Below are 27289 nucleotides of genomic sequence, written 5' to 3'. Positions count from 1 at the left end.
GGACACACTCTTGTTGTTTTATGAGAGAAACTCCAGGTCAAGTGATGTTCACACGAGTCGTCATGGTGCCCTGTTGCCCCTGGTTATCTCTCTGGATGTTGGAGTTGGAGGGCCTCCTCACTCGAGGTCGGTGTGCCCACGGAGCGAACCCTGCAACTTCAGGGCATGGTTGGTGGTTAGGATCACCACGTGGGGTCCTTTTCCCTTAGGAGGGAGGTGGCCTTTTGGGCTGCTGATTTCCAGGTTTTTAGATACCGCCAGTATCTTGGCCAGATGTGGCAGTGGGCCAAGCCCCTTAGTGACCGTAGTTTATCCTACCTGGATGGCATTCTTGCATTGTTCCATTTCAAGTGGTCCCAGTTTTTGCACTAATTCTCCAATGGCGATTCACCTTTCACCGGGAATGTAAAGGTCAAAGGGTTTAGCTAAATTAGGGAGTTCCAGGGCAAGGGTCTGAATTGACTGCTCTTTGCATTCTTGAAAGGCCACTTCTGGATTCTATTCAAAAGGATCATCATCTTTTCCTTTCAGTGTTTCATATAGAGGCCCAGCTAGTAGACTGTAGTTAGGGATCCAGAAGCAGCAAACCCTGGCCTCCCCAGGAACCCCTAAGCTGTCTTCTAGTTTTAGAAAGGGGTAAGGCTGAAAATGGTTTCTTCCCTTTCCTGGGATGGGCTTCTCTGACCTTCTGTGAGAATGAAGCCCAGGCAGGTCACCGCAGTCTGTGATATTTGAGCTTTTTCTTGGACAACTTCTATCCTTTATTGGCTTGGTAGTTCAGAGGCCTCCTTAGTAGGGCTGGTGATCAGAATGTCGTCTGCATATTGAAGGAGGGTTTCCTTTTCCAGAGGTAGAACTTTTAGGTCTTTAGCTAAGCTTTCCCCAAAGATGGTGTGGGAATTTTTGCACCCTTGGGGCCAGACGGCCCGGAAGTATTGTTTTAGTTGTATGTTGAGTCCTGCCACTCACAAGCCAAAATTTCTTGTGACTCTGGGACTAATGGAATACAAAAGAAGGCATCATTGAAGACTAATACAGAATACCATGTCCTGGTGGTTGGTAGAATGACCAGCAGGGTGTAGGAATTAGGAGCAACTGGAGGTATATCCTCGGTGGCTTCACTGACTGTCCTGACATCCTTTACCAGGTCCCCAGCAGCCCATGGGGCTCTCGTGGTCAGACCAATCCCAGAATATGGAGCTCACCTGGGCAGGTACCCCACCCCCACCCCAGCCCACGGGGCTCTCGTGGTCAGGCCCCTCCCAGGATACAGAGCTACCCTTGCAGGTACCGTGGCAGGGCTGGGCACACAGGAACCGTGCACATAGCCCTCATTGCAGAGCACCCCCAGCTCACCTGTCGCTCAGAGCTGACACAGAGCACCTCAGAGCAGGACTTGAACTAACAAACAGCAGCTGCGACAAGTCTGTGACCCTGGGCATCACTCCGTGAGGCCTCCCTCCACCTGGTCTTCCAGAGACTTCCACTGCACCCGGGGCACCAGGCCTCTGTCTCCAACCACCACCCACCCCTCCTCTGCCTGACTCCTGGGTTCCTCTCATTAGGAGAGGGTTTTCTTGAAGTTGTCTCCCACTCATGGGCCAGATAAAATGATTAGAAAACAAGCCAAAGCTGCAGCCCCTTGTCTATCCTGACTCTCAGGAGCCCACACCTGTTCCTTGGACCTGGCCGGTTCAGCAAGTTCCATTTTCTGCAACTGTGAGCCCCTGAGGGGTGATGATTGGCTGACCTGGGCAGCCTTACCGTGCCGGCCAGCCCTCCCCAGGTGTGCCTGGGTTGAGATCAATATAAATACCACTCCAGGCAGCAAGAGCCCCTGCAGCCGTGCCTGACGCCATTTTCTCTGCCCTGTCAGCAGTCTCGGGGCTGGGCTGGTGGGAGGGAGTGAGAGGCCACGGCTTTGTGGGTGGCCCAGTGTGAGTGGGGCTCTGCTGGACTTTCTGCAGCAGTTGCCAGGCTGCCACCTGCTAAAGAAGAGGATGTGTCACCCATACCTGCTGCTGGAATTTCTCCCTGGGCAGAGGTGAGGAAGGAAAAAAGCAGTGGGGGCAGGGACAGGACGGGTATCTCAGGCAGGGAAATGGAAATCTTCCAGAAGAGCACCCAGGGCCAGGACCATCCTGGCTGGCCTGCAGGCACCAAGTCGGCCGGCATGCTGTCACTCGTGTGGCTCTATGGCCCTTCCTCTAGGCTTTCAAGTCCTTGTATATATTCAGGTGTTTTACCTGGGACGGGTGGGAATAGTTCAGCAGCAACTGGCCTGGGGCTCAGCTCACGTTTACTCACAGATGCCTCGGCACGGTGCCCCAGCTTTGCAATGAGGACGCTTGTTGCGTGGGGGCTGCTGGCTGAATGGGAGACGATTCCCCACCACTGACCAACTTCAGAATTGTTTACAACTGGAGCAAGTGCCCTGATATGGTTTTCCTCTGTGGAACTGGTGGGTTCTGTGTTTTTTTTCTCTTTTTCGTTTTTGGTTCAAGGTAGATTTTATTCCTCTTTTTTGTATTTACAGATATAAGCATGGAAATAATTTATTCATATAAATACATGTATGTGCAGGGAATAATTGTTTTTTCTGTTTTATTTTTTAAATTTTACTTCTTTTTAATTTTGAATTTTATTTTATATTTTTATACAGCAGGTTCTTATTGGTTATCTATTTTATACATATAAATGTATACATGCCAATCCCAGTCTCTCAACTCCTCCCACCACCACCCCCCCAACAGCTTTCCCCCCTTGTTGTCCATACATTTGTTGTCTACATCTGTTGCTCTATTTATGCCTTGCAAAATGGTTAATCTGTACAGTTTTTGTAGGTTCCACATATATGCATGAATATACAAGATTTGTTTTTCTCTTTCTGACTTACTTCACTCTGTATGACAGTCTCTAGATCCATCGACGTCTCTACAAATGACCCAATTTCATTCCTTTTCATGGCTGAGTATTATTCCATTTTATATATGTACCACAGCTTTATGCATTCGTCTGTCTGTGGGCATTTAGGTTGCTTCCATTACCTCGATATTGTAAATAGTGATGCAATGAACATTGCGGTGAATGACTCTTTTTGATTTATGGTTTTGTCTGGGTATATGTCCAGTACTGGGATTGCTGTATCATATGGTAATTCTATTGTTAGTTTCTTAAGAAATTCCATATTGTTCTCCATAATGACTGTATCAATTTATATTCCCAACAATAGTGGAAGAGGGTTCCTTTTCTCCACACCCTTTCCAGCATTTTTTGTTTGTAGATTTTCAATGATGCCTATTCTACCAGGTGTGAGGTGATACCTCATTGTTGAATCCATTTCGTTGAGCAAGGGGTAGCTCTTGTCTATTACATATTTGGCTTATGGAACGGTATCTGTGCTAATTTCAAACTCTGCTTTTATGCAGCACCCCAACTCACCTTCCCCCTTAAGCAGGCATAAGTTGGTTTTCTAAATTTGAGACCCTGTTCTGTTTTGTAATTCAGTTCATGTGTAGCCAAGTTCACATTCCGTGTATTAGTGATACCTTATGATGTTTCTTTTTCTGTGTGACTTATTTCACTTAGAATCATCGTGCTTCAATGCACACATTATGCTGGTACGGGCCTGGTGACATAGATTTCATTGCTGAGTGGTATTCTGTTGTACATAAGTACCGCAACTTCTTTATCCATTATTTGCTCTCTGGGATATTTAACTTGTGCCGTAGAAGAGATTTCTGTAAAAAGAGCCATCCCAAATTTTGGGGTTGCTGTGTCTTTTTGATATTAATTTCCCTAAGCTATAGGACCATAAGTGGAAGTGCCCTAGGATCTGTTGCTTTGTTTTTTAGATGTTTCAGGAAACACCATACACATCTCCCGATTGTCTGTTGGCAATTTACATCCCGCCCATCAGCATAACAAGGCTCCCAGTTCTCCATGGCCTGTCCTGCCTTTCTGGGTTTTACACTTTTTTCAGATGACCCTTTTGACCGGGGGGAAGTGAGACTTCATTGTAGTGCAGATTTCCTTTGCAAGCTTGCTTGGTTGGCCAAAAAGGGCGTATGCGTTTTTTCCTGAATATATTCAGGAAAAAACGCATACGCCCTTTTGGCAAAGTGCATCATTGTGGACGTTCTGCCTCTTTTCCTATGCTTTCAATGCAATTCCAGTCTACCTCCTGAAATCGGTTTCCTGCAATTCTGCCCCGCTTTCAAGTCCTCTTGGCAGCCTTACTTCAGTATATTTTTGGACGATAGCTGTCATTTATAACTCTGCAGGTTTGTGAATTACAGTGACCCTGAGCTCCTTTCTTCAACTCGCTTTCTTTTGATCTGGCCGCAACACCGCAGGATGGCTTCAGGCCCTAATATGGTTCCGGCACGGCACGCTGAGCCTTTGGTTATTTCCTCTTCCTGGTGGGAAATGAGAGTTAAATTTGCCCGTCCAGACACCTCCAGCTAGTCTCTCATTGGTTCTCCCTATTCCTGTTCATCTTCCGCAGAAATTGCAAACTGGGCCAAACAGGAGGTTAAAGGCGCTGACTCTCCAAGTCGGGAGAGTGTTAGTAAAGGGTCTGGAATGTTGCACCCGAGTACCAGGGGAGGAAAACTGAGACATATTTGAACACGTCTCCCGTTCACACGGTTGATCATACGCGGGGTTCCACATGCATGTTTTAGCTGAAGGAAGAATACCTTAAACCTGGAGAGTTGAGACCCGTGTAATGGGTACCATGCAATATGACTTCAAAGGGTCTTCATTTGCTCACCGAACCTCTCCAATCCTATCACTGCTGCGTTCATGCCCCTGTACACATGCTTGATTCACTTTTGGAGACATAGCAATCCATAGGTTTTAAGATACTTACTAGTCAGGTACATTCTTAGGCGTTTAATATGCGGTGTTGAGTCCATTTCGTTGAGCAAGGAGTAGCTCTTGTCTATTCCATATTTGGCTTAAGGAACTTTATCTGTGCTCATTTCAATCTCTGGTTTTATGCAGCACCCCAACTCACCTTTCCCCTTAAGCAAGCATAAGTTGGTTTTCTAAATTTGAGACCCTGTTCTGTTCTGTAATTCAGTTCCTGTGTAGCCAAGTTTACATTCCGTGTATTACTGATATCTTATGATGTTTCTTTTTCTGTGTGACTTATTTCAGTTAGAATCATCATACCTGAATCCACTCATTGTTCTGCTAAGGGCCTGATGACATAGATTTCATTGCTGAGTGATATTGCTTTGTAAGTAAATACCACAAATTCTTTATCAATTTTTCACTTTCTGCGATGTTGAACTTGTACTGTAAACGAGGTTCTTGTAAACAGAGCCGTTCCAAACTTTGGGGTGGCTGTGTCTTTTTGATTTTAATTTCCCTAAGCTATAGGTCCATAAGTGGAAGTGCCCTAGGTTCTGTTGCTTCTATTTTAGATGTTTCAGGAAACACCATACACTTCTCCCGAGTGGTTGTTGGCAATTTACATCACGCCCATCAGCATAACAAGGCTCCCAGTTCTCCATGGCCTGTCCTGCCTTTCTGGATTTTACACTTTTTTCAGATGGCCCTTTTGACCGGGGGGAAGTGAGACTTCATTGTAGTGCAGATTTCCTTTGCAAGCTTGCTTGGTTGGCCAAAAAGGGCGTATGCGTTTTTTCCTGAATATATTCAGGAAAAAACGCATACGCCCTTTTTGGCCAAGTGCATCATTGTGGACGTTCTGCCTCTTTTCCTATGCTTTCAATGCAATTCCAGTCTACCTCCTGAAATCGGTTTCCTGCAATTCTGCCCCGCTTTCAAGTCCTCTTGGCAGCCTTACTTCAGTCTATTTTTGGACGATAGCTGTCATTTATAACTCTGCAGGTTTGTGAGTTACAGTGCCCCTGAGCTCCTTTCTTCAACTCGCTTTCTTGTGACCTGGCCGCAACACCGCAGGATGGCTTCATGCCCTAATCTGGTTCCGGCCCGGCATGGTGAGCCTTTGGTTAATTCCTCTTCCTGGTGGGAAATGAGAGTTAAATTTGCCCGTCCAGACACCTCCAGCTAGCCTCTCATTGGTTCTCGCTATTCCTGTTCATCTTCCGCAGAAATTGCAAACTGGGCCAAACAGGAGGTTAAAGGGACTGACTCTCCAAGTGGGGATAGTGTTAGTAAAGCGTCTGGAATGTTGCACCTGAGTACCAGGGGAGGAAAACTGAGACATATTTGAACACGTCTCCCGATCACATGGTTGATCATACTCTAGGTTCCACATGCATGTTTTAGCTGAAGGAAGAATACCTTAAACCTGGGTAGTTGAAATCCGTGGAATGGGTACCATGCAATATGACTTCAAAGGGTCTTCATTTGCTCACCGAACCTCTCCAATCCTATCACTGCTGCGTTTATGCCCCTGTACACATGCTTGATTCTCTTTCGGAGACATAGCAATCCATAGGTTTTAAGATACTTACTAGTCAGGTACATTCTTAGGCGTTTAATATGGGGTTTTGAGTCCATTTCGTTGAGCAAGGAGTAGCTCTTGTCTATTCCATATTTGGCTTAAGGAACTTTATCTGTGCTCATTTCAATCTCTGGTTTTATGCAGCACCCCAACTCACCTTTCCCCTTAAGCAAGCATAAGTTGGTTTTCTAAATTTGAGACCCTGTTCTGTTTTGGAATGCAGTTCCTGTGTAGCCAAGTTTACATTCCGTGTATTAGTGATATCTTATGATGTTTCTTTTTCTGTGTGACTTATTTCAGTTAGAATCATCGTACCTGAATCCACTCATTATGCTGCTACGGGCCTGATGACATAGATTTCATTGCTGAGTGATACTGCATTGTACGTAAGTACCACAAGTTCTTTATCCATTTTTCACTTTCTGTGATATTGAACTTGTACGGTAAACGGGTTTCTTGTAAACGGAGGTGTCCCAAACTTTGGGGTGGCTGTGTCTTTTTGATTTTAATTTCCCTAAGCTATAGGACCATAAGTGGAAGTGCCCTAGGCTCTGTTGCTTTGTTTTTTAGATGTTTCAGGAAACACCATACACTTCTCCCGAGTGTCTGTTGGCAATTTACATCCCGCCCATCAGCATAACAAGGCTCCCAGTTCTCCATGGCCTGTCCTGCCTTTCTGGATTTTACACTTTTTTCAGATGGCCCTTTTGACCGGGGGGAAGTGAGACTTCATTGTAGTGCAGATTTCCTTTGCAAGCTTGCTTGGTTGGCCAAAAAGGGCGTATGCGTTTTTTCCTGAATATATTCAGGAAAAAACGCATACGCCCTTTTTGGCCAACTGCATCATTGTGGACGTTCTGCCTCTTTTCCTATGCTTTCAATGCAATTCCAGTCTACCTCCTGAAATCGGTTTCCTGCAATTCTGCCCCGCTTTCAAGTCCTCTTGGCAGCCTTACTTCAGTCTATTTTTGGACGATAGCTGTCATTTATAACTCTGCAGGTTTGTGAATTACAGTGCCCCTGAGCTCCTTTCTTCAACTCGCTTTCTTGTGACCTGGCCGCAACACCGCAGGATGGCTTCAGGCTCTAATCTGATTCCGGCACGGCACGCTGAGCCTTTGGTTAATTCCTCTTCCTGGTGGGAAATGAGAGTTAAATTTGCCCGTCCAGACACCTCCAGCTAGTCTCTCATTGGTTCTCGCTATTCCTGTTCATCTTCCGCAGAAATTGCAAGCTGGGCCAAACAGGAGGTTAAAGGCGCTGACTCTCCAAGTGGGGAGAGTGTTAGTAAAGCGTCTGGAATGTTGCACCCGAGTACCAGGGTACGAAAACTGAGACATATTTGAACACGTCTCCCGATCACATGGTTGATCATACTCTGGGTTCCACATGCATGTTTTAGCTGAAGGAAGAATACCTTAAACCCGGAGAGTTGAGACCCGTGTAATGGGTACCATGCAATATGACTTCAAAGGGTCTTCATTTGCTCACCGAACCTCTCCAATCCTATCACTGCTGCGTTTATGCCCCTGTACACACGCTTGATTCTCTTTTGGAGACATAGCAATCCATAGGTTTTAAGATACTTACTAGTCAGGTACATTCTTAGGGGTTTAATATGGGGTTTTGAGTCCATTTCGTTGAGCAAGGAGTAGCTCTTGTCTATTCCATATTTGGCTTAAGGAACTTTATCTGTGCTCATTTCAATCTCTGGTTTTATGCAGCACCCCAACTCACCTTTCCCCTTAAGCAAGCATAAGTTGCTTTTCTAAATTTGAGACCCTGTTCTGTTCTGTAATTCAGTTCCTGTGTAGCCAAGTTTACATTCCGTGTATTACTGATATCTTATGATGTTTCTTTTTCTGTGTGACTTATTTCAGTTAGAATCATCATACCTGAATCCACTCATAGTGATGCTAAGGGCCTGATGACATAGAATTCATTGCTGAGTGATATTGCTTTGTAAGTAAATACCACAACTTCTTTATCCATTTTTCACTTTCTGCGATGTTGAACTTGTACTGTAAACGAGGTTCTTGTAAACAGAGGCGTCCCAAACTTTGGGGTGGCTGTGTCTTTTTGATTTTAATTTCCCTAAGCTATAGGACCATAAGTGGCAGTGCCCTAGGCTCTGTTGCTTTGTTTTTTAGATGTTTCAGGAAACACCATACACTTCTCCCGAGTGTCTGTTGGCAATTTACATCCCGCCCATCAGCATAACAAGGCTCCCAGTTCTCCATGGCCTGTCCTGCCTTTCTGGATTTTACACTTTTTTCAGATGGCCCTTTTGACCGGGGGGAAGTGAGACTTCATTGTAGTGCAGATTTCCTTTGCAAGCTTGCTTGGTTGGCCAAAAAGGGCGTATGCGTTTTTTCCTGAATATATTCAGGAAAAAACGCATACGCCCTTTTTGGCCAAGTGCATCATTGTGGACGTTCTGCCTCTTTTCCTATGCTTTCAATGCAATTCCAGTCTACCTCCTGAAATCGGTTTCCTGCAATTCTGCCCCGCTTTCAAGTCCTCTTGGCAGCCTTACTTCAGTCTATTTTTGGACGATAGCTGTCATTTATAACTCTGCAGGTTTGTGAGTTACAGTGCCCCTGAGCTCCTTTCTTCAACTCGTTTTCTTGTGAGCTGGCTGCAACACCGCTGGATGGCTTCAGGCCCTAATCTGGTTCCGGCACGGCATGCTGAGCCTTTGATTATTTCCTCTTTCTGGTGGGAAATGAGAGTTAAATTTGCCCGTCCAGACACCTCCAGCTAGTCTCTCATTGGTTCTCCCTATTCCTGTTCATCTTCCGCAGAAATTGCAACCGGGGCCAAACAGGAGGTTAAAGGTGCTGACTCTCCAAGTGGGGAGAGTGTTAGTAAAGCGTCTGGAATGTTGCACCCGAGTACCAGGGGAGGAAAACTGAGACATATTTGAACACGTCTCCCGTTCACACGGTTGATCATACTCTGGGTTCCACATGCATGTTTTAGCTGAAGGAAGAATACCTTAAACCTGGAGAGTTGAGACCCGTGTAATGGGTACCATGCAATATGACTTCAAAGGGTCTTCATTTGCTCACCGAACCTCTCCAATCCTATCACTGCTGCGTTTATGCCCCTGTACACACGCTTGATTCTCTTTTGGAGACATAGCAATCCATAGGTTTTAAGATACTTACTAGTCAGGTACATTCTTAGGCGTTTAATATGGGGTGTTGAGTCCATTTCGTTGAGCAAGGAGTAGCTCTTGTCTATTCCATATTTGGCTTAAGGAACTTTATCTGTGCTCATTTCAATCTCTGGTTTTATGCAGCACCCCAACTCACCTTCCCCCTTAAGCAAGCATAAGTTGGTTTTCTAAACTTGAGACACTGTTCTGTTTTGTAATTCAGTTCATGTGTAGCCAAGTTCACATTCTGTGTATTAGTGATACCTTATGATGTTTCTTTTCTGTGTGACTTATTTCAGTTCGAATCATCATACCTGAATCCACTCATTATGCTGTTTCGGGCCTGATGACATAGATTTCATTGCTGAGTGATATTGCATTGTACGTAAGTACCACAAGTTCTTTATCCATTTTTCACTTTCTGCGATATTGAACTTGTACTGTAAACGAGGTTCTTGTAAACAGAGGCGTCCCAAACTTTGGGGTGGCTGTGTCTTTTTGATTTTAATTTCCCTAAGCTATAGGACCATAAGTGGAAGTGCCCTAGGTTCTGTTGCTTTGTTTTTTAGATGTTTCAGGAAACACCATACACTTCTCCAGAGTGGCTGTTGGCAATTTACATCCCGCCCATCAGCATAAGAAGGCTCCCAGTTCTCCATGGCCTGTCCTGCCTTTATGGATTTTACACTTTTTTCAGATGGCCCTTTTGACCAGGTGGAAATGAGACTTCATTGTAGTGCAGATTTCCTTTGCAAGCTTGCTTGGTTGGCCAAAAAGTGTGTATGCGTTTTTTCCTGAATATATTCAGGAAAAAACACATACGCCCTTTTTGGCCAAGTGCATCATTGTCGAGTTTCTGACTCTCTTCATATGCTTTCAATGCAATTCCAGTCTACCTCCTGAAATCGGTTTCCTGCAATTCTGCCTTGCTTTCAATGCCTCTTCATATCCTTACCTCAATATATTTTTTAAAAATAGTTGGCCTTTATAACTCTGCAGGTTTTTGAATTGCAGTGGCCCTTAGCTCCATTTTTTAGCTCTTATTTTTGTGGTATTGCCCCATAACCACAGGATTCCTTGAAGCCCTATTTTTCTTCTGGGGCACCTGCTGTGCCTTTGGTTAATTCTTCTTACTGATGTGATATTAGAGTGACATGTGCCCATTGAAACCGCTACAGCTAGTTTCTCACTGGTTCCCCCTATTCCCATTCATCCTCCGCACTAACTGCAGACTGTGCGATACCAGAACTTAAAGGCATTGACTCCATGTGGGGATGTTGTTAGTAAAGCGGCTGGAATGTCGATCCGGAGCCCCAGGAGAGGAAAAATGAGGTGCGTTTTAGAAACCTTTCCCGATCATATGGTATACCAGTCGCTGGGTTTCCCAAGCATGGTTTAGCTGTAGGAAGATTCCCTTCAACCTGGAGTGTTGGGACCCTTGGACTGAGTAGCATGAAGTATTGCATTAAACTTTCGGCAGTTGCTCACCAAAGCTCACCAATCCTGTCAGCCCCAAGTGTCCAGCCTTATGTCTTATCCAGCTGTGGGTTTATATGTGGTCAATCCAGGTTGCATCACAGCCCCTGAGCGAATTTTGTAAGAATTTTTCTCTCTTTCATTGTTTCAGCGTTTTGTTTTTAAAATTTATTTCTATAATGGGGTTTAGCTCCTTTTCACTGCTGTGTTTGTGCCGCTCTGCACACACTTGATTCCCTTATGGAGATATATCAATACATGGGTTTTAAGATTCTTATTCCTCAGATATATTTCTCTGCGGTGTATAGGGTGTGTTGAGGCCTGTTCATTGAGCAAGGTGTAGATCTTGTCTAATACCTATTTGGTTTATTGAACGGTATCTGTGCTAATTTCAAACTCTGGTTTTATGCATCACCCCACCTCTCCTTTCCCCTTAAGCTGACATAAGTGTGTTTTCTAAATGTGAGACACTGTTCTGTTCTGTAATTCATTTCTTGTGCAGCCATATTTACCCTCCCTCTATAGGTGATATCTTATGATATGTTTCTTTTTCTGTTTGACTTATTTCAAGTAGTATTATCGGACCTAAATCCACTCTTTATCCTTCTACTAGCCTTATTACATTGATTTCATGGTGAAGAGATATTCCATTGTACATAAGTACCACATCTTCTTTATCCATTGTTCTCTTTCCTGGGATATTTAAGGTGTACTGAAGTTGAGGTTCTTGTAAACAGAGTAGCCCTAAACTGTGGTGTGCTTGTGTCTTGTTGATTTTTAGACTTCCCTAGATATACTCCCATGATTGGAAGTGTCCTATGCTCTGTAGCTCTGTTTTTTAGATGATTTAGGAACCACCATACACTTCTCCAGAGTGGCTCTCGGCAGTTCACACACTGCCCATCAGCGTATAAAGGCTCCCTGTTCTCCATGGCCTGTCCTGCATTTCTGGTTTTTACAATTTTTTAGGATGGCCCTTTTGACCGGTGGGAAGTGAGACTTCTTTGTTGTGCACATTTGCATTGCTTGCTTGCTTCGTTGCCCATAAAGTGCGTATGCGTTTTTTCCTGGATATAATCAGGAAAAAACGCATACGCCCTTTTGGGCCAACTGCATCATTGTCGAAATTCTGCCGCTTTTCATGTGCGTTAAAGACGAGTCCAATCTATCTCTTGAAATCTGTTTCTTGCAATTCTGTCTTGCATTCAGATCCTCTTCTTTGCCTTACCTCAACATATTTTTGGACGTTAGTTTTCATTTATAACTCTGCAGGTTTGTGAATTGCAGTGACCCTGAGCTCCATTTTTTAAGTTGCTCTTTTGTGAGCTGGCCTCAAACCCGCAGGATTGCTTCAGGCCCTATTTTGGCTTCGGCGAGGCAGGCTGAGCCTTTCTTTAATTCTTATTCTTAATGGGAAATTAGAGTGATATGTGCCCGTCCAAACCCCTACAACTCTTCTCTCATTGGTTCCCCCTCTTCCCGTTCATCCTCCTCACAATTTGCAAAATGTGTGAAACAGAAGTTTAAATGTGCTGATTCTCCAAGTGGGGAGATTCTAAGTAGCGTGGCTGGAATGGTGAACAGGAGCACCAGGAGAGGATAAATGAGGTACATTTTAGACACATCTCCCGATCACATGGTGTACAGTCCTCTGGGTTTTCCATGCATGTTTTAGCTGTAGGAAGATCCCTTGAACCTGCAGATTTGGGACCCATTGAATGGGTACCAGGTAGTATTACTTTAAAGGGTGTGCATTTCCTCACCCAACCTCACATTTCTCTTAGCGCAAACAGTTTCCAGCCTTATGTCTCATCCTGCTGTGGGTCTAGATGTGTTCAATCCATGTTGCATCACCGTCCCTGAGGAAAAGTTGTAAGAGGTTTTCTCTGTCTCTCTGTCGTTTATTTTTTTCAATTTATTACTATATTGGTTACAGCTGATTTTCAAAGCTCTGTTTCTTGCTGCTGTACATCCACTTGATTCGCATACAGAGAGACATCAATAAATTCTTTTTCAGATTCTTACCAGTCGTATATATTCTTTTCCGGTGACTTGAGTGTGCTGAGTGCAGTTCTTTTAGCTACCGTGTAGGCCTTGTTGATTATCAGTTTGGTATTTGGAATGGTATCTTTGCTAATTTCAACCTCCTGGATGATGCCTCACCCCTCCCCACCTTTCCCGTTTAGCAGCCTTATGCGTGTTTTCTACATATTTGACTATGTTTTTGTTTTGTAATTTATTTCATGTGTAGCCATTTTGGATTCCACCTTTAAGTGATATCTTATGATATGTGTCTTTTTCTTTTTGAATTCTGTCACTTAGAATGATCATACGTAACTCCTCCGGAGTCGTTACAACTGGCCATATTTCATTGATTTCCAGGCTGAATAATATTCCACTCTACCTAAGTACCACATCTCTATCCATTTTTTCCCTCCAGAGACATTTAAGTTATATCCTAGTCGAGGATCTTTTAAACAGAGAGGGGGTAAACATTGGGGTGCCTGTGTCCTCTCGATTTTTGTTTTTCCCAAGATATACGCCCATGAGTGCAAGTGCCCTATGCTCTGTAGCTCATTTTTTAGATGCTTTAGTAAACACAATACACTTCTCCAGAATGGCCGTTGGCAATATACATTTCCACTATAAGTCTCACAGGGCTCCCTCTTCTCGTTGCCCTGTCCTGCATTTCTGTTTTTTACGCTTTATGAGGATGGCTCTTCTGACTGATGCGAAGTGATATCTTTTGTAGTATTGACTTCCAGTGCCCACCTGTTTGGTTGGCTAAAAAAGTGTATGCCCTTTTCTTGAATATATACAGAAAAGAACGCATACACCCTTTTTGGCCAACTGCAATGTTGGCAAAGTTGGCAATGTTCAGCTCCTTTTCTTGTGCTTAATGGCGAGTCCTTTCTACCTCCTCAAATCCCTTTCCTGCCATTCTCCCTTGCTTACAAGTCCTTTTCTCTGACTTTCCTCAAGACATTTTTCAGTGATGGATATTTTCAACTCTGCAGTTTTGTGAATTTTACTGCCCCTGAGTTCCATTGTTCAACTCGTGTTTATGGGAACTGGCCACAAAGCAGCGGGATTTCCTCAAGCCCTATACTGTTTCCATGGGCAACCCTAGCCTTTGGTCAATTCGTCTTCCTGATTGGAAATTAGAGTGACATGTGCCTGTCTGAACACCTAGGACTTGTCTCTCATTGTTCCTCATCCTTCCGCTTCATCCTCTGGACAAATTCCAAACTGTACGCAACAGGATGTTGACAGTGCTGACATCTCCAAGTGGGGAGACTGTTAGTAAAGACGCTGGAGGGGTGAACCCGAGCACCAGGAGATGAGGAGATGAGATGCCTTTTCCAAACTCTTCCCGATCAGACGGTATACCATCCTCTGGGTGTGACAGACATGTTTTAGCAGTAGGAAGAGTCCCATTCATGTAAGGAGAACACCAGGGCTTTTTCAAAATCAGTGTCTCTCCAAAACCCAAACTGGGGAAGTTTTTAAGCTACGGCTACACATATGTTCATTAAGGGCCTTGGGGAGTAGGCAGAGTCCAAACTTTAGATGATTGAAGTCTTCAGGGTCAGAAGCACTCACCACCAGCTTCCCTTAGGCTACACTTTAACTGTCATTGATAGATGATGTCAATAAAAATATCTATTCTTTTCAGATTATTTCCCCTTATAGGTTATTGCAAAATGTTGAGTGTAGTTCCCTGTGCTATACAGTAGTTCCTTGTTGATGATCTATTTTATACATAGCAGTGTGTATGTGTTCATTCCAAACTGTTAATTTATCCCTCCTCCCACCTTTCCCCTTTGGTAATAATAAATTATAAGATTTTATACTTCTCAGAAATGGGGGAGCTGAAAGAGAGGTATCATTTTCAATGGAAAAGCATTTAAAACAAGATTGAAGGTTTAACCAAGATTATTAGCTGTACATCCTTGGAAAGAAATCACTTCGTTTCTCTAATATTGACCTGACAAATAAGACAAACCTTTTCACTGAACTTGCTTATAAAAAGTGATGGAAATATCAAATGGAAGTGTTAAAAACATCTTATTTTACCCGAGCCTTATACACTGTTCTATGTTAACTACAGTTTGGCTCACACATCTGTTCATTGAGGTTACAATAGTCTCAATTTCTGTTATTGATCCTCCAGAGTGGACCCCAACAAGTGTCCCCCTGCCCAGTGTCATTGGGGCCAAGAGATCGAGACTGAGTTTGGTTCACAAGCAAAGGAAACTTTATATTTTGATCAGAGAATGGAGAGGTGAGAGCATGCACTACCCCGTGGGCTGTGGGCTGGGCTGCTGTGTAGAGATCCTGTCAGAGTCAGTGGGAGGGAGGGAGGCGGCGGAGCTCTCGAGGGCTGGGTTGGCTGTAGCTCAGGCTCTATATCGTGGAGTCTGCACTGGGCCCCAGGAGCTGAGGTGTCGACCCAGCCATTCTGCACTAGGAAATCTGGTCTGAAGTGCCGGGTGTGGAACCTCTGCATGCGGGACCCTAGGAGCACGTGAAATTAGACAAAGCACAAAGGATAAAAAAGGTTAGACTTGACTTTATTGCCCAGATTCTATTTTTATCTCCCAGGGATTTTTAATGGGCTTTGCTGGGGACAAACCCCTCCTCTGCCTTTTGTCCCGTTCCTCATTCTTGGAGTGCTGAGGGTGCAGACCCTTCTTCTGTAACTGCTGAGTGCTGAGTTGGGAGCCCTCATACCCCGGGGCGAGGGTCAGAGCTTCTCCCCAGCAGCCTCCCGGTGACGTTGATTGTCCCCAGGACCCCTGCCTCCCTGCTCGTCCACCTGAGCACCAGCATTGGAAGTGTTATAGATTCTAATGACCTTTAAGGGTCCAGGAAAGAGATGTGCAGAGACGCTGTGGGGGCCGGTTTCACCCCGCCCCACATTTGTTCGGCCACCTTAGGCTGACCGTCTCTGCCAGCCTAGATGCTCTGACCAGTAGTCTGCGCTTTCTTCAGTTAGGCCCCTGAATTAACGTACAAACAGCACCAGGTGTCAGAGCCCTGCCCGCTCAACTCCCAGACAGTCCAGGGTCAGTGGTGATCAAGGACCATGATGGCTACTGAGTCAACAGCCTTTTGAAGTAAACAGGAGTCCAGCCGGTCTTATTGGCCACCATCATCATGGTGTCTGTAGGCTTTTCTATGGTGACAGTGTGGTATACTGTTCCCCCGCCAAGATTATTAGCTCCCCTCTGGGTGCAGTAAGTCCTGCAAGCAGTAGTCTACTCTTTTGGGACACACTCTTGTTGTTTTATGAGAGAAACTCCAGGTCAAGTGATGTTCACACGAGTCGTCATGGTGCCCTGTTGCCCCTGGTTATCTCTCTGGATGTTGGAGTTGGAGGGCCTCCTCACTCGAGGTCGGTGTGCCCACGGAGCGAACCCTGCAACTTCAGGGCATGGTTGGTGGTTAGGATCACCACGTGGGGTCCTTTTCCCTTAGGAGGGAGGTGGCCTTTTGGGCTGCTGATTTCCAGGTTTTTAGATACCGCCAGTATCTTGGCCAGATGTGGCAGTGGGCCAAGCCCCTTAGTGACCGTAGTTTATCCTACCTGGATGGCATTCTTGCATTGTTCCATTTCAAGTGGTCCCAGTTTTTGCACTAATTCTCCAATGGCGATTCACCTTTCACCGGGAATGTAAAGGTCAAAGGGTTTAGCTAAATTAGGGAGTTCCAGGGCAAGGGTCTGAATTGACTGCTCTTTGCATTCTTGAAAGGCCACTTCTGGATTCTATTCAAAAGGATCATCATCTTTTCCTTTCAGTGTTTCATATAGAGGCCCAGCTAGTAGACTGTAGTTAGGGATCCAGAAGCAGCAAACCCTGGCCTCCCCAGGAACCCCTAAGCTGTCTTCTAGTTTTAGAAAGGGGTAAGGCTGAAAATGGTTTCTTCCCTTTCCTGGGATGGGCTTCTCTGACCTTCTGTGAGAATGAAGCCCAGGCAGGTCACCGCAGTCTGTGATATTTGAGCTTTTTCTTGGACAACTTCTATCCTTTATTGGCTTGGTAGTTCAGAGGCCTCCTTAGTAGGGCTGGTGATCAGAATGTCGTCTGCATATTGAAGGAGGGTTTCCTTTTCCAGAGGTAGAACTTTTAGGTCTTTAGCTAAGCTTTCCCCAAAGATGGTGTGGGAATTTTTGCACCCTTGGGGCCAGACGGCCCGGAAGTATTGTTTTAGTTGTATGTTGAGTCCTGCCACTCACAAGCCAAAATTTCTTGTGACTCTGGGACTAATGGAATACAAAAGAAGGCATCATTGAAGACTAATACAGAATACCATGTCCTGGTGGTTGGTAGAATGACCAGCAGGGTGTAGGAATTAGGAGCAACTGGAGGTATATCCTCGGTGGCTTCACTGACTGTCCTGACATCCTTTACCAGGTCCCCAGCAGCCCATGGGGCTCTCGTGGTCAGACCAATCCCAGAATATGGAGCTCACCTGGGCAGGTACCCCACCCCCACCCCAGCCCACGGGGCTCTCGTGGTCAGGCCCCTCCCAGGATACAGAGCTACCCTTGCAGGTACCGTGGCAGGGCTGGGCACACAGGAACCGTGCACATAGCCCTCATTGCAGAGCACCCCCAGCTCACCTGTCGCTCAGAGCTGACACAGAGCACCTCAGAGCAGGACTTGAACTAACAAACAGCAGCTGCGACAAGTCTGTGACCCTGGGCATCACTCCGTGAGGCCTCCCTCCACCTGGTCTTCCAGAGACTTCCACTGCACCCGGGGCACCAGGCCTCTGTCTCCAACCACCACCCACCCCTCCTCTGCCTGACTCCTGGGTTCCTCTCATTAGGAGAGGGTTTTCTTGAAGTTGTCTCCCACTCATGGGCCAGATAAAATGATTAGAAAACAAGCCAAAGCTGCAGCCCCTTGTCTATCCTGACTCTCAGGAGCCCACACCTGTTCCTTGGACCTGGCCGGTTCAGCAAGTTCCATTTTCTGCAACTGTGAGCCCCTGAGGGGTGATGATTGGCTGACCTGGGCAGCCTTACCGTGCCGGCCAGCCCTCCCCAGGTGTGCCTGGGTTGAGATCAATATAAATACCACTCCAGGCAGCAAGAGCCCCTGCAGCCGTGCCTGACGCCATTTTCTCTGCCCTGTCAGCAGTCTCGGGGCTGGGCTGGTGGGAGGGAGTGAGAGGCCACGGCTTTGTGGGTGGCCCAGTGTGAGTGGGGCTCTGCTGGACTTTCTGCAGCAGTTGCCAGGCTGCCACCTGCTAAAGAAGAGGATGTGTCACCCATACCTGCTGCTGGAATTTCTCCCTGGGCAGAGGTGAGGAAGGAAAAAAGCAGTGGGGGCAGGGACAGGACGGGTATCTCAGGCAGGGAAATGGAAATCTTCCAGAAGAGCACCCAGGGCCAGGACCATCCTGGCTGGCCTGCAGGCACCAAGTCGGCCGGCATGCTGTCACTCGTGTGGCTCTATGGCCCTTCCTCTAGGCTTTCAAGTCCTTGTATATATTCAGGTGTTTTACCTGGGACGGGTGGGAATAGTTCAGCAGCAACTGGCCTGGGGCTCAGCTCACGTTTACTCACAGATGCCTCGGCACGGTGCCCCAGCTTTGCAATGAGGACGCTTGTTGCGTGGGGGCTGCTGGCTGAATGGGAGACGATTCCCCACCACTGACCAACTTCAGAATTGTTTACAACTGGAGCAAGTGCCCTGATATGGTTTTCCTCTGTGGAACTGGTGGGTTCTGTGTTTTTTTTCTCTTTTTCGTTTTTGGTTCAAGGTAGATTTTATTCCTCTTTTTTGTATTTACAGATATAAGCATGGAAATAATTTATTCATATAAATACATGTATGTGCAGGGAATAATTGTTTTTTCTGTTTTATTTTTTAAATTTTACTTCTTTTTAATTTTGAATTTTATTTTATATTTTTATACAGCAGGTTCTTATTGGTTATCTATTTTATACATATAAATGTATACATGCCAATCCCAGTCTCTCAACTCCTCCCACCACCACCCCCCCAACAGCTTTCCCCCCTTGTTGTCCATACATTTGTTGTCTACATCTGTTGCTCTATTTATGCCTTGCAAAATGGTTAATCTGTACAGTTTTTGTAGGTTCCACATATATGCATGAATATACAAGATTTGTTTTTCTCTTTCTGACTTACTTCACTCTGTATGACAGTCTCTAGATCCATCGACGTCTCTACAAATGACCCAATTTCATTCCTTTTCATGGCTGAGTATTATTCCATTTTATATATGTACCACAGCTTTATGCATTCGTCTGTCTGTGGGCATTTAGGTTGCTTCCATTACCTCGATATTGTAAATAGTGATGCAATGAACATTGCGGTGAATGACTCTTTTTGATTTATGGTTTTGTCTGGGTATATGTCCAGTATTGGGATTGCTGTATCATATGGTAATTCTATTGTTAGTTTCTTAAGAAATTCCATATTGTTCTCCATAATGACTGTATCAATTTATATTCCCAACAATAGTGGAAGAGGGTTCCTTTTCTCCACACCCTTTCCAGCATTTTTTGTTTGTAGATTTTCAATGATGCCTATTCTACCAGGTGTGAGGTGATACCTCATTGTTGAATCCATTTCGTTGAGCAAGGGGTAGCTCTTGTCTATTACATATTTGGCTTATGGAACGGTATCTGTGCTAATTTCAAACTCTGCTTTTATGCAGCACCCCAACTCACCTTCCCCCTTAAGCAGGCATAAGTTGGTTTTCTAAATTTGAGACCCTGTTCTGTTTTGTAATTCAGTTCATGTGTAGCCAAGTTCACATTCCGTGTATTAGTGATACCTTATGATGTTTCTTTTTCTGTGTGACTTATTTCACTTAGAATCATCGTGCTTCAATGCACACATTATGCTGGTACGGGCCTGGTGACATAGATTTCATTGCTGAGTGGTATTCTGTTGTACATAAGTACCGCAACTTCTTTATCCATTATTTGCTCTCTGGGATATTTAACTTGTGCCGTAGAAGAGATTTCTGTAAAAAGAGCCATCCCAAATTTTGGGGTTGCTGTGTCTTTTTGATATTAATTTCCCTAAGCTATAGGACCATAAGTGGAAGTGCCCTAGGATCTGTTGCTTTGTTTTTTAGATGTTTCAGGAAACACCATACACATCTCCCGAGTGTCTGTTGGCAATTTACATCCCGCCCATCAGCATAACAAGGCTCCCAGTTCTCCATGGCCTGTCCTGCCTTTCTGGGTTTTACACTTTTTTCAGATGACCCTTTTGACCGGGGGGAAGTGAGACTTCATTGTAGTGCAGATTTCCTTTGCAAGCTTGCTTGGTTGGCCAAAAAGGGCGTATGCGTTTTTTCCTGAATATATTCAGGAAAAAACGCATACGCCCTTTTGGCAAAGTGCATCATTGTGGACGTTCTGCCTCTTTTCCTATGCTTTCAATGCAATTCCAGTCTACCTCCTGAAATCGGTTTCCTGCAATTCTGCCCCGCTTTCAAGTCCTCTTGGCAGCCTTACTTCAGTATATTTTTGGACGATAGCTGTCATTTATAACTCTGCAGGTTTGTGAATTACAGTGACCCTGAGCTCCTTTCTTCAACTCGCTTTCTTTTGATCTGGCCGCAACACCGCAGGATGGCTTCAGGCCCTAATATGGTTCCGGCACGGCACGCTGAGCCTTTGGTTATTTCCTCTTCCTGGTGGGAAATGAGAGTTAAATTTGCCCGTCCAGACACCTCCAGCTAGTCTCTCATTGGTTCTCCCTATTCCTGTTCATCTTCCGCAGAAATTGCAAACTGGGCCAAACAGGAGGTTAAAGGCGCTGACTCTCCAAGTCGGGAGAGTGTTAGTAAAGGGTCTGGAATGTTGCACCCGAGTACCAGGGGAGGAAAACTGAGACATATTTGAACACGTCTCCCGTTCACACGGTTGATCATATGCGGGGTTCCACATGCATGTTTTAGCTGAAGGAAGAATACCTTAAACCTGGAGAGTTGAGACCCGTGTAATGGGTACCATGCAATATGACTTCAAAGGGTCTTCATTTGCTCACCGAACCTCTCCAATCCTATCACTGCTGCGTTCATGCCCCTGTACACATGCTTGTTTCACTTTTGGAGACATAGCAATCCATAGGTTTTAAGATACTTACTAGTCAGGTACATTCTTAGGCGTTTAATATGCGGTGTTGAGTCCATTTCGTTGAGCAAGGAGTAGCTCTTGTCTATTCCATATTTGGCTTAAGGAACTTTATCTGTGCTCATTTCAATCTCTGGTTTTATGCAGCACCCCAACTCACCTTTCCCCTTAAGCAAGCATAAGTTGGTTTTCTAAATTTGAGACCCTGTTCTGTTCTGTAATTCAGTTCCTGTGTAGCCAAGTTTACATTCCGTGTATTACTGATATCTTATGATGTTTCTTTTTCTGTGTGACTTATTTCAGTTAGAATCATCATACCTGAATCCACTCATTGTTCTGCTAAGGGCCTGATGACATAGATTTCATTGCTGAGTGATATTGCTTTGTAAGTAAATACCACAAATTCTTTATCAATTTTTCACTTTCTGCGATGTTGAACTTGTACTGTAAACGAGGTTCTTGTAAACAGAGCCGTTCCAAACTTTGGGGTGGCTGTGTCTTTTTGATTTTAATTTCCCTAAGCTATAGGACCATAAGTGGAAGTGCCCTAGGTTCTGTTGCTTCTATTTTAGATGTTTCAGGAAACACCATACACTTCTCCCGAGTGGTTGTTGGCAATTTACATCACGCCCATCAGCATAACAAGGCTCCCAGTTCTCCATGGCCTGTCCTGCCTTTCTGGATTTTACACTTTTTTCAGATGGCCCTTTTGACCGGGGGGAAGTGAGACTTCATTGTAGTGCAGATTTCCTTTGCAAGCTTGCTTGGTTGGCCAAAAAGGGCGTATGCGTTTTTTCCTGAATATATTCAGGAAAAAACGCATACGCCCTTTTTGGCCAAGTGCATCATTGTGGACGTTCTGCCTCTTTTCCTATGCTTTCAATGCAATTCCAGTCTACCTCCTGAAATCGGTTTCCTGCAATTCTGCCCCGCTTTCAAGTCCTCTTGGCAGCCTTACTTCAGTCTATTTTTGGACGATAGCTGTCATTTATAACTCTGCAGGTTTGTGAGTTACAGTGCCCCTGAGCTCCTTTCTTCAACTCGCTTTCTTGTGACCTGGCCGCAACACCGCAGGATGGCTTCATGCCCTAATCTGGTTCCGGCCCGGCATGGTGAGCCTTTGGTTAATTCCTCTTCCTGGTGGGAAATGAGAGTTAAATTTGCCCGTCCAGACACCTCCAGCTAGCCTCTCATTGGTTCTCGCTATTCCTGTTCATCTTCCGCAGAAATTGCAAACTGGGCCAAACAGGAGGTTAAAGGGACTGACTCTCCAAGTGGGGATAGTGTTAGTAAAGCGTCTGGAATGTTGCACCTGAGTACCAGGGGAGGAAAACTGAGACATATTTGAACACGTCTCCCGATCACATGGTTGATCATACTCTAGGTTCCACATGCATGTTTTAGCTGAAGGAAGAATACCTTAAACCTGGGTAGTTGAAATCCGTGGAATGGGTACCATGCAATATGACTTCAAAGGGTCTTCATTTGCTCACCGAACCTCTCCAATCCTATCACTGCTGCGTTTATGCCCCTGTACACATGCTTGATTCTCTTTCGGAGACATAGCAATCCATAGGTTTTAAGATACTTACTAGTCAGGTACATTCTTAGGCGTTTAATATGGGGTTTTGAGTCCATTTCGTTGAGCAAGGAGTAGCTCTTGTCTATTCCATATTTGGCTTAAGGAACTTTATCTGTGCTCATTTCAATCTCTGGTTTTATGCAGCACCCCAACTCACCTTTCCCCTTAAGCAAGCATAAGTTGGTTTTCTAAATTTGAGACCCTGTTCTGTTTTGGAATGCAGTTCCTGTGTAGCCAAGTTTACATTCCGTGTATTAGTGATATCTTATGATGTTTCTTTTTCTGTGTGACTTATTTCAGTTAGAATCATCGTACCTGAATCCACTCATTATGCTGCTACGGGCCTGATGACATAGATTTCATTGCTGAGTGATACTGCATTGTACGTAAGTACCACAAGTTCCTTATCCATTTTTCACTTTCTGTGATATTGAACTTGTACGGTAAACGGGTTTCTTGTAAACGGAGGTGTCCCAAACTTTGGGGTGGCTGTGTCTTTTTGATTTTAATTTCCCTAAGCTATAGGACCATAAGTGGAAGTGCCCTAGGCTCTGTTGCTTTGTTTTTTAGATGTTTCAGGAAACACCATACACTTCTCCCGAGTGTCTGTTGGCAATTTACATCCCGCCCATCAGCATAACAAGGCTCCCAGTTCTCCATGGCCTGTCCTGCCTTTCTGGATTTTACACTTTTTTCAGATGGCCCTTTTGACCGGGGGGAAGTGAGACTTCATTGTAGTGCAGATTTCCTTTGCAAGCTTGCTTGGTTGGCCAAAAAGGGCGTATGCGTTTTTTCCTGAATATATTCAGGAAAAAACGCATACGCCCTTTTTGGCCAACTGCATCATTGTGGACGTTCTGCCTCTTTTCCTATGCTTTCAATGCAATTCCAGTCTACCTCCTGAAATCGGTTTCCTGCAATTCTGCCCCGCTTTCAAGTCCTCTTGGCAGCCTTACTTCAGTCTATTTTTGGACGATAGCTGTCATTTATAACTCTGCAGGTTTGTGAATTACAGTGCCCCTGAGCTCCTTTCTTCAACTCGCTTTCTTGTGACCTGGCCGCAACACCGCAGGATGGCTTCAGGCTCTAATCTGATTCCGGCACAGCACGCTGAGCCTTTGGTTAATTCCTCTTCCTGGTGGGAAATGAGAGTTAAATTTGCCCGTCCAGACACCTCCAGCTAGTCTCTCATTGGTTCTCGCTATTCCTGTTCATCTTCCGCAGAAATTGCAAGCTGGGCCAAACAGGAGGTTAAAGGCGCTGACTCTCCAAGTGGGGAGAGTGTTAGTAAAGCGTCTGGAATGTTGCACCCGAGTACCAGGGTACGAAAACTGAGACATATTTGAACACGTCTCCCGATCACATGGTTGATCATACTCTGGGTTCCACATGCATGTTTTAGCTGAAGGAAGAATACCTTAAACCCGGAGAGTTGAGACCCGTGTAATGGGTACCATGCAATATGACTTCAAAGGGTCTTCATTTGCTCACCGAACCTCTCCAATCCTATCACTGCTGCGTTTATGCCCCTGTACACACGCTTGATTCTCTTTTGGAGACATAGCAATCCATAGGTTTTAAGATACTTACTAGTCAGGTACATTCTTAGGGGTTTAATATGGGGTTTTGAGTCCATTTCGTTGAGCAAGGAGTAGCTCTTGTCTATTCCATATTTGGCTTAAGGAACTTTATCTGTGCTCATTTCAATCTCTGGTTTTATGCAGCACCCCAACTCACCTTTCCCCTTAAGCAAGCATAAGTTGCTTTTCTAAATTTGAGACCCTGTTCTGTTCTGTAATTCAGTTCCTGTGTAGCCAAGTTTACATTCCGTGTATTACTGATATCTTATGATGTTTCTTTTTCTGTGTGACTTATTTCAGTTAGAATCATCATACCTGAATCCACTCATAGTGATGCTAAGGGCCTGATGACATAGAATTCATTGCTGAGTGATATTGCTTTGTAAGTAAATACCACAACTTCTTTATCCATTTTTCACTTTCTGCGATGTTGAACTTGTACTGTAAACGAGGTTCTTGTAAACAGAGGCGTCCCAAACTTTGGGGTGGCTGTGTCTTTTTGATTTTAATTTCCCTAAGCTATAGGACCATAAGTGGCAGTGCCCTAGGCTCTGTTGCTTTGTTTTTTAGATGTTTCAGGAAACACCATACACTTCTCCCGAGTGTCTGTTGGCAATTTACATCCCGCCCATCAGCATAACAAGGCTCCCAGTTCTCCATGGCCTGTCCTGCCTTTCTGGATTTTACACTTTTTTCAGATGGCCCTTTTGACCGGGGGGAAGTGAGACTTCATTGTAGTGCAGATTTCGTTTGCAAGCTTGCTTGGTTGGCCAAAAAGGGCGTATGCGTTTTTTCCTGAATATATTCAGGAAAAAACGCATACGCCCTTTTTGGCCAAGTGCATCATTGTGGACGTTCTGCCTCTTTTCCTATGCTTTCAATGCAATTCCAGTCTACCTCCTGAAATCGGTTTCCTGCAATTCTGCCCCGCTTTCAAGTCCTCTTGGCAGCCTTACTTCAGTCTATTTTTGGACGATAGCTGTCATTTATAACTCTGCAGGTTTGTGAATTACAGTGCCCCTGAGCTCCTTTCTTCAACTCGCTTTCTTGTGAGCTGGCCGCAACACCGCAGGATGGCTTCAGGCCATAATCTGATTCCGGCACGGCACGCTGAGCCTTTGGTTAATTCCTCTTCCTGGTGGGAAATGAGAGTTAAATTTGCCCGTCCAGACACCTCCAGCTAGCCTCTCATTGGTTCTCGCTATTCCTGTTCATCTTCCGCAGAAATTGCAAACTGGGCCAAACAGGAGGTTAAAGGGACTGACTCTCCAAGTCGGGAGAGTGTTAGTAAAGCGTCTGGAATGTTGCACCCGAGTACCAGGGTACGAAAACTGAGACATATTTGAACACGTCTCCCGATCACATGGTTGATCATACTCTAGGTTCCACATGCATGTTTTAGCTGAAGGAAGAATACCTTAAACCTGGGTAGTTGAAACCCGTGGAATGGGTACCATGCAATATGACTTCAAAGGGTCTTCATTTGCTCACCGAACCTCTCCAATCCTATCACTGCTGCGTTTATGCCCCTGTACACACGGTTGATTCTCTTTTGGAGACATAGCAATCCATAGGTTTTAAGATACTTACTAGTCAGGTACATTCTTAGGGGTTTAATATGGGGTTTTGAGTCCATTTCGTTGAGCAAGGAGTAGCTCTTGTCTATTCCATATTTGGCTTAAGGAACTTTATCTGTGCTCATTTCAATCTCTGGTTTTATGCAGCACCCCAACTCACCTTTCCCCTTAAGCAAGCATAAGTTGGTTTTCTAAATTTGAGACCCTGTTCTGTTCTGGAATGCAGTTCCTGTGTAGCCAAGTTTACATTCCGTGTATTACTGATATCTTATGATGTTTCTTTTTCTGTGTGACTTATTTCAGTTAGAATCATCGTACCTGAATCCACTCATTATGCTGCTACGGGCCTGATGACATAGATTTCATTGCTGAGTGATACTGCATTGTACGTAAGTACCACAAGTTCTTTATCCATTTTTCACTTTCTGCGATGTTGAACTTGTACTGTAAACGAGGTTCTTGTAAACAGAGGCGTCCCAAACTTTGGGGTGGCTGTGTCTTTTTGATTTTAATTTCCCTAAGCTATAGGACCATAAGTGGCAGTGCCCTAGGCTCTGTTGCTTTGTTTTTTAGATGTTTCAGGAAACACCATACACTTCTCCCGAGTGTCTGTTGGCAATTTACATCCCGCCCATCAGCATAACAAGGCTCCCAGTTCTCCATGGCCTGTCCTGCCTTTCTGGATTTTACACTTTTTTCAGATGGCCCTTTTGACCGGGGGGAAGTGAGACTTCATTGTAGTGCAGATTTCCTTTGCAAGCTTGCTTGGTTGGCCAAAAAGGGCGTATGCGTTTTTTCCTGAATATATTCAGGAAAAAACGCATACGCCCTTTTTGGCCAAGTGCATCATTGTGGACGATCTGCCTCTTTTCCTATGCTTTCAATGCAATTCCAGTCTACCTCCTGAAATCGGTTTCCTGCAATTCTGCCCCGCTTTCAAGTCCTCTTGGCAGCCTTACTTCAGTCTATTTTTGGACGATAGCTGTCATTTATAACTCTGCAGGTTTGTGAATTACAGTGCCCCTGGGCTCCTTTCTTCTACTTGCTTTCTTTTGAGCTGGCCGCAACACCGCAGGATGGCTTCTGGCCCTAATCTGGTTCCGGTACGGCACGCTGAGCCTTTGGTTATTTCCTCTTCCTGGTGGGAAATGAGAGTTAAATTTGCCCGTCCAGACACCTCCAGCTAGCCTCTCATTGGTTCTCGCTATTCCTGTTCATCTTCCGCAGAAATTGCAAACTGGGCCAAACAGGAGGGTAAAGGGACTGACTCTCCAAGTGGGGAGAGTGTTAGTAAAGCGTCTGGAATGTTGCACCCGAGTACCAGGGGAGGAAACCTGAGA

The 27289-nt window shown here is 45.0% G+C and overlaps 1 long non-coding RNA gene across 4 annotated transcripts in view; it reads left to right on the top strand.

Annotated features, from left to right (window-relative positions):
• LOC307181087 overlaps positions 1–24817 on the top strand; it is a 305406-nt gene extending 280589 nt beyond the window's left edge. For all 4 annotated transcript variants that reach the window (XR_013825860.1, XR_013825861.1, XR_013825862.1 and 1 more), the window contains 2 exons: positions 8327–8404; positions 24673–24817. This is a non-coding gene — a long non-coding RNA (uncharacterized lncRNA). The remainder of the gene's footprint in view (positions 1–8326; positions 8405–24672) is intronic.
• The last annotated feature ends 2472 nt before the right edge of the window (positions 24818–27289 follow it).

The sequence above is a fragment of the Stenella coeruleoalba genome (genome assembly GCF_951394435.1).
Source record: "Stenella coeruleoalba genome assembly, contig: scaffold_296, whole genome shotgun sequence".
Taxonomy (NCBI): domain Eukaryota; kingdom Metazoa; phylum Chordata; class Mammalia; order Artiodactyla; family Delphinidae; genus Stenella; species Stenella coeruleoalba.
This window is presented reverse-complemented; position numbering and strand designations above follow the sequence as displayed.